Source organism: Drosophila miranda, chromosome XL (assembly GCF_003369915.1).
Source record: "Drosophila miranda strain MSH22 chromosome XL, D.miranda_PacBio2.1, whole genome shotgun sequence".
In the NCBI taxonomy this organism is placed as follows: Eukaryota; Metazoa; Arthropoda; class Insecta; order Diptera; family Drosophilidae; genus Drosophila; species Drosophila miranda.
In genome coordinates, this window is record NC_046673.1 from 4580077 (window position 1) to 4587730 (window position 7654).

General features: G+C 44.2%; 1 long non-coding RNA gene across 1 annotated transcript; it reads left to right on the forward strand.

Moving 5' to 3' along the window:
- Positions 1-2370: 2370 nt before the first annotated feature.
- Positions 2371-3810, forward strand: LOC117186043. Its single transcript, XR_004471223.1, has 3 exons — positions 2371-2871; positions 2943-3356; positions 3618-3810. It is a non-coding gene; the product is annotated as an uncharacterized LOC117186043 (long non-coding RNA).
- Positions 3811-7654: the final 3844 nt, after the last annotated feature.

Here is a 7654-nt window from a genome sequence, read left to right on the forward strand (position 1 = left end):
ACGTCAGCCGACAGCGCAGCCGCAGCTGGTGTCTCTCTGTCTCTCTCTCTCTCTGCTTTTGCAAGATAGCAGAAAAGGGTGGGTTTTGTGTTATATATTTATTGTATACTTACAGTGCCGCTCAACTGAATAGGTTCAACAATTTTCCAAAGTCAAACCGCTATATCATTTTAACCAACTTACCGATTTATATGAAACAATTGTTTGTGCATAGATTGATTCATTGTTAATAAAGCAAGAAAGTTTGTGGTTTCCAGGACACGTTTTTAAAGCTATTTATTAATTTGTTCAAAAACATTACAAACGAGGGGGAACGTTGTGAGTTGTGAGATAATATTAAGCGACGCGACAAAGAGTGCGTGCAAGAGAGACAGAAAATCAGTCTGAGCGTGACGTCGGGCGTTGCGTAGCCACTGCAAATTGATGGCCCTTGGCCTCCCATGGAGGGATGCATAAGACTTTGGAGCGTTTCAGGCGCTATTATTATTGGCCGGGTCTGGTGAATGACGTGAAGACACACATATGTATGTAAATGCCTGCAGTCAATGCAAAACAACAAAACCACCCAACACCACATTAAGACCTCCTTTTGGAATACCGGCGGAATCACAGAGGTTTTTCCAAAGGCTCTACATCGACTTTCTGGGGCCATATCCAAGATCGCGAAGCGGACATGTTGGGATATTTATTGTACTAGATCACTATTCGAAGTTTGTTTTTCTAAAGCCCGTCAAGAAATTAACAGCAGAGGTGGTAATAAGGTACATATCTCAAGGATGAACTGTTCCACACGTTTGGCGTACCGGAAACCATTTTCTCAGACAATGGCTCCCAGTTTAGAGCAGACGCGTTCCAACATCTATTGAGAACTCACAGAGTAAAGCATACGTTGACGGCCCTGCATGCGCCGCAAGCAAATGCATCGGAGCGAGTAAATCGCTCGGTTATCGCTGCCATTAGAGCATATGTTCGACCGGATCAGAAGGATTGGGATGAGCATCTGAGCAGCATTTGCTGCGCCTTAAGATCGGCAATCCATTCGGGGATAGGGGCTACTCCTTACTATATGGTGTTTGGGCAGCAGATGATCACATCCGGGGAAACTTATTCGCTTCTGAGGTCGTTAAAATTGCTGGAAGACAGGGCAGCAAGTTTTACGAAAGAAGATTCGCTGGAGGTAATCCGGAAAAAGGCCAGCGAGGTCATGCAAAAGCAAAATGAGCGAAATCAGCGGCAGTATGATAAAAGATCTCGGGAAGTGTCGTATAAAGTTGGACAAGAGGTATTTAGGAGAAATTTTAAGCAAAGCAGTTTCCCAGCTGGTTACAATGCTAAACTTGGCAAGGTATTTGTGAAGGCGAGAGTTCGGAAAAAGATAGGGAATTCTATCTAAGAACTAGAAGATTTACAGGGTAAAAGTATTGGCAGGTATCATGCGAAGGACATGCGGCAGTAGTGGCACCTAAGCTACGGGTTGGATCAGCCGTGTGGCCGTGTTGGCCGTGTGACAGCTCTGTCTCGCTACCCCAAGTCTGATTTTGGCAGGGGGGAATTTGTAAAGTGCCCTGTAGCTTTGGGGAAATTCACTCGGGGAATAGGATAGCTTCTCGGCAGACCAAAATTCAGGTACATCTGTGCGTCCTAACAGCACTGGGGGTGGAAGAAAAAGAAAAATAAACGCGCCAACCCACCTATAGGTCAAGGATCGTATCTGAGGAAAGAGTAATGGAAGTTGACAGTTGAAGGGTCGAGCAGAGAAAGTAGGGTCCGAGTGTCGAGGCAGAATAGCATTCGCTCTTTTTCGTCTTGGACACTGAGCCAACTGGTAGCTTCTAGTGAAGCTCAGGAAGGTACGTTGATCAACCTAGCGGTTTGAAGTGAAGTGTGAAGAGTAAAGGAAAATTTTTGCTTAGATTCGGAAAAGTGCGCGAGCTTGCTAGAAAGAGAAAGAAAAGCAGTCAGCAAAGAAATTCCACTGCTAAATTGGGGCAGATCCGCGGGTAAGTGGAGAAGAGCTTTGCAGCGTCGCAGCAGTACATGTATTCAAGCAGTCGGAACTTTTGCTACCCCTTAGGTTTGGCACCCCAGCCGCAGTTAAATCTCAAGGCAAAGAGCACCGCTTCAACATAAATGCACCTGGCAAGGGGAATGCAAAGCAGAGGGGAACCATAAACAAGGGGAAGCTAGAGCGAAGCAGAGACAAGAATAATTCGACCAAGGCTGGCCTAACTAGCTGAAGAAAGAGACAGTTGCCGTTGGGAAGCAGCACGTCGTGTATCGCGAGCAGATCAAAAGAAAATGTAGTGACGCTTGAACCAGCTACAAAAATATTACTACAACAACAACAAAAATAAAAGAACGGAAAAAAAAAAAACTAATCAAAAATTTTAAATCCAGGGAATATCGTAATTGCGTTTAGCGCCCCTATTGCTCGTGATCGACGGGTACTTTTTGGGCAGACGGTCGGACTCGGGAGAGAGTCGGCCGCGGTTATGTTAACTCGAGGGAAATGGTGGTTGGCACTTTCGCTGTTAGGAGGGTTCGTGAATGCAAGTCCAGCTACGGTCGCTCTTTTCGATTTTGGGCCCCACTTCAGAAGGTAGTGTTTGTGGTGGAAAGAGGAAATATTAGCGGAAAAACATAACTAAACCTCGCGCCAGTGCTAAATCAAAGAAAAAAAGACAAACAAAAGAATCGTGTTGCTTTCAAATTATACCATAAAGAAATCGAAAAGAAATTTGCCACCCCAGTAAGGGGGCGTTCCATTCTGACCCCACGCCGGAGGCAAGGCATCCGAAAGTGGTCTCTTTTTTTTGTTTCGGACGGCCATTTGCAAGTTAATATAACAAGAGTGCCAATCGCCACATAGCGGTAAGTTGGACATTGGGGTTTAGGTGTCGCTAGGTAGTGTTAAATGGAACATGGGTTTTCTTGTATTACAGAATTGGCACGTTGTGCCAAGCAGATTTCCAAGGGAGAATAGCGGAAAAAGATAATTGGGATCGATGACCGAGCCGGCCGCAGCCACAACCAGCTGGCCATAGAAAGGGAAGAGAAGAGACTGCGCTCCCGAAAAAAAAAAAAGCACAAGAACCGATCGAATTCGCCGCTGGCGCAGAGAAGCGCAAGGCAGAGAGTCCGCCGCTCCAGCTGTGGGTCCGACTCAGTGCATCAGCAGCATCGTCGGCGCCGGGAAGCTGCGAAACTAAAAGCGGAATATTGAACATTTTTTTTTGGCCCCCAAGTTTTTTTGCGTAAATATCTTGCCCTCGGCCGACCTGGCTTAGTGAAAAAAAAGTAGAGGAAATAAAAACCCAGATCAAAATTATACCCATGAGCCAATAGGCAAGGTCTTAGTGAGTACGAATACAAATACCTTGCTCCCCTTTCGGCAGTGTAGCGCCGTTAATTCAGTCTTGCTTTTCTTTTCCCTTAAACCGTAAGGGCTAGCCCTATGTGGAGCCCAAAGAAAAGAAAGGCATAAGGGAATAGAAATACAATATCAATGCTCAAAAGCAAAGAAAAAAATCAGTCCCCCGAAAGCCTCTGCGCGCCTTGTTCTTTCTCTTCTTTTCTCTTTTTGTTGTTGTGCTCTCCCAATAAAATTACATTTACAGCAATTATAGCAAGCGGATCGTCTTCGACAAAAGCGCTTTTGGAGATGGATGGCACGTAAGTGAAAGAATATTGCTTTACTCTAAATAAATTGCATGCATGAGCGTGAGAGAAGGAGAGGTATAGGAAAGAAAGAGGGGGAGAGGTAAAACAGTTGGGCAGATCCACATGCCGGAAGAGATAGCAAGAACAGTAACCATGGGTTTTTTTTGTTGTTGTCACAAATGCTCTGTTAAATTTGTATGCCAGTTTAGCGGCTACCTCCTATATACATATACTGTTTTTTTTTTTTTATACACATTTAATTCTTTTTTTTTCTATTTAGTTATAATTCTTCTATTTTAATTATTATTAGTATTATTTTAATTTCCAACCTGGAATATTCTCGAATCCTGTTGTTCGCTAAAATAGTTATTGAGTCAATTGGGAGTTTAAGTAGAGTAGGGAAATGCCCCTGTGTCAAGTAATAAATAAGTTTTAAAATGAAATCGATAATGAACTAAATTATTTTAGGGCGCCATGCCGAGTGGATTATGGAAATGAAGTGAGTCTGGGGGATTTAGGGATCATCGGCCACTAATAGGGCTTTGCGGCCCAGATGGTCAAGGTAGGGTGGGCAAAACGCTGCTACACCTACAGCTACTCAGCAGCACAACCCGTACTTCAGCATGTTCTGTTTTCTTTGCAGAGCAACCTCTATGTGTGCATAGCTTGTCACTCTTGGTAGTGTCTTTTCTGTATGGCCAGTCCGATCGATCATGTGTTAGGGAGGAAAACAGCACGCGAAATCAATATTATTATATGTATCCAATGCGAGCAGGTAAGCACAGTGGTAAATCCTCACCCCCCCTTGCCGACGACAAATAGAAGCCGGAACCAGCGCGTGCTCCTCTGGGTGCTACAATAAGATCAGCTCGTTATGATAGCGTATCGCTATACGTTGTATGCTACAGTTCTAACTTATAGATATATTATAATCTTATTTGGCGCCCAACGTGGGGCCCGAAGCAGCCATCCTGGCTGACCCCAACCGATAGTCTTCATTCTTATCAATTACATCTGATAATATAGTTCATAACACTTGTTCGATTGGTTCTCGGTTCCTTGTTCTGTTAATGGTTAGAGCTCTATGGAGATAGCTAAAGCTTAAAATTGCTTTACTACCTGGACTCCACTAAAACAGTTAACTCATGTGCTTTATGGAGAGTTTCTGGAAGCGTTATAACTTTAAATGGTTATAACTCCAAAATTTAATAGTATAAAGTCATTAGAATCCTTGGGTGGATTGTTCATACTGCATAGTAGGCGTTGCTTATTGGTTACACGTGGAGTCAAGACCTACGGCCATCCCGTTTACCTTGCTTGAGGACAATCATACCTATCAGTTGCCTTTGGAATCGTGATACCTTCTCAGGAAAGTTCACTCCTATGTAACATATCTCCCTTCCTTCTTTGCTTCCTTTGTGTTTTCACTTATGTATACTTCCTAATATTGTTTGCTGGAGCTTAGTGAGTTACAGCGTAGCCGCCACTGGCGGAAAATAATATTTTATCGTGTACTCTTTTCGTTTTCTATTCTAATCTGTACTATATTGACAAGCTCACATTAGAACAGCTGATTAAGACCGTCACAACCATATGAAACGATAGCATGGCAACCAAACAGTTTATACAAATTCCTTCTTTTATACAATTTTTTTTTGCGTTATACAAAATTAATTTAATTAAGCGAGTCAAGAGCAATGCCGGTTAAACGAAGCCCTGAAAAATTGATTAACCTAAAAGACATTGAACGTCCCACAACTTCGAACCAAAGAGCACCGTCTATTTCTCACTCACTGACTACTAGATCGAAAACCAAACCAGTCGAAACTGCAACCATGCCTGACCCTCCACCAGATCAGGAGAATTTAGATGCTTCCACGCCGACTACGAGCAATAGAGCGGCAAGTGATGTTTTGTACACGGTGATGGCAGGCACAATTTCAGCAGAAATGGCAAAGCAAACTCTAGCCATGAGTGCAGCAATGGCACAACTAACAGAAAAACTTTCCCAAGCTATTAGTACAGGTTTACAAGCAGCTTCGACAGCTTCCTCTAGAGAGAGGTCCCCAATCCGTATAGAACAGTTGTCATCAGGGACACACGTTGAGCAGCATAATATACAGCCTTTATTGCCCAATTCACACTCGCAGGCAGCTTCGGATCAGACACGGGATTATGGTCAAATCTTTAGTCAGGCGCCACTGCCGGGTGAGGTACGTCCGGATCGTATAAGTCAAATAATGGCAAATTGGAAGCTGAGATTCAATGGCAAGGATTCTATGTCTATAGATGACTTCATTTATAGAATCGAAGCCTTAACCCACCAAACGATGAATGGGAACTTCGAACTAGTAGCCCGAAACTCGAACAATTTATTTGAGGGTAAGGCTAGTGAGTGGTATTGGAGATACCACAAAAGTGTGTCCCAAATTCGCTGGCATGACTTATGTGTAGCGTTAAGGGGTCAATTCAAAGATTCACGCACGGATCGCATAATCCGGACGGAAATCGAAGATCGTAAACAGCTCGTAAATGAGTCGTTCGATGATTTTTACAGTGTGATCGCCTCTTTGGCAGATCGGCTCACACAGCCCATGTCGGAGCAATCTTTGTTAGAGACTCTAAGAGCAAATCTTCTTACTGAGGTTCAGCGAGAAATATTATATGAGCCAGCTTCCACCATTGCTCAGTTAAGACATCTGGTGCGAACACGCGAAATTTTTATGCGGACAGTCTACAAACCTTCAGTGGCGATACCGAAACCCAAATATCGCAACATTAGTGCGTTGGGACATCAAACAGACCACATTTCCGAATCCGATAGTTCTGATATTGAAGAGGTAGAGGTAGCTGCCATTGAAGCTTCCTGTTGGAATTGCGGGGCGAAGGGCCACCGTTATCAGGAGTGTCTAGCAGAACGGCGAGTCTTCTGCTTTGGTTGTGGATTGGCTGACACGTATAAGCCAAACTGCCGCCGTTGCAGCTCGAATGCCACAAAAAACTTAGCAGCGCGTGCACAACCGAAAAGTGCACGCAAACAAGTTGTCTCGAGGGGGACGAATACAGATTAGATGAGACTCCAAAATTGCTACATAACTTATTACCGGCCGCGTCATATCACCCTGACTTACAGCAATCCATTAATTATTCCACTCCCGGCAAAAGTAGCACTCGATCGCGATTGCGTAGGATCGCCTTCAACCGTCAAACTAGGGCCGAACGCAAGATGCTATTAGAGACAGTAATTGGGAAACTCCATGACTTCCGCCCATATGCCCAAGTCACTCTACTGGGTAGCACGGTAGTCGGCCTTTTGGACACCGGTGCGTCCGTGTGCTGTATTGGCGATCATCTGGCGAAAGACGTAATGGAGAAAACGGAATATAAGCGTTTATCGGCCACGGTGAAGACGGCCGATGGAAAATCGCAGGATATTATTGGTCGACTGACGACAGAGGTTAGCTATCGAGGCGAATCCAAGAAGATAACCTTTTTCGTAGTCCCATCTTTATCGGGAGACCTTTATTTGGGTATAGATTTTTGGAAGGCGTTTAACTTGCTTCCAGTTTCTCTTTTAAGTGAGCAACTATCGGTTTTGTCAGTGAGCGATCCCTTAAGTAGGTCATTAACTGTACATCAACAAAAAACACTAGCAGCTGCCATTCTTCTGTTTCCCTCCTTTGCTATCAAAGGTTTAGGACGCACCACCTTGATATCGCATTCGATTGATATAGCTGACGCAAAACCAATCAAGCAGCGTCACTATCCAGTTTCACCTGCTATAGAGAAGCTGATGTACAATGAATTGGATCGAATGCTTAAGCTGGGGGTAATCGAAGAATCAAATAGTAGTTGGTCCTCACCAGTAGTATTAGTGCGCAAACCTGGCAAAGTTCGACTATGCATCGATAGCAGGAAACTCAACGACTCTACAGTAAAGGACGCATACCCTATGCCGCTTATCGATGGTATTTTGGCGAGATTGCCCAAGGCC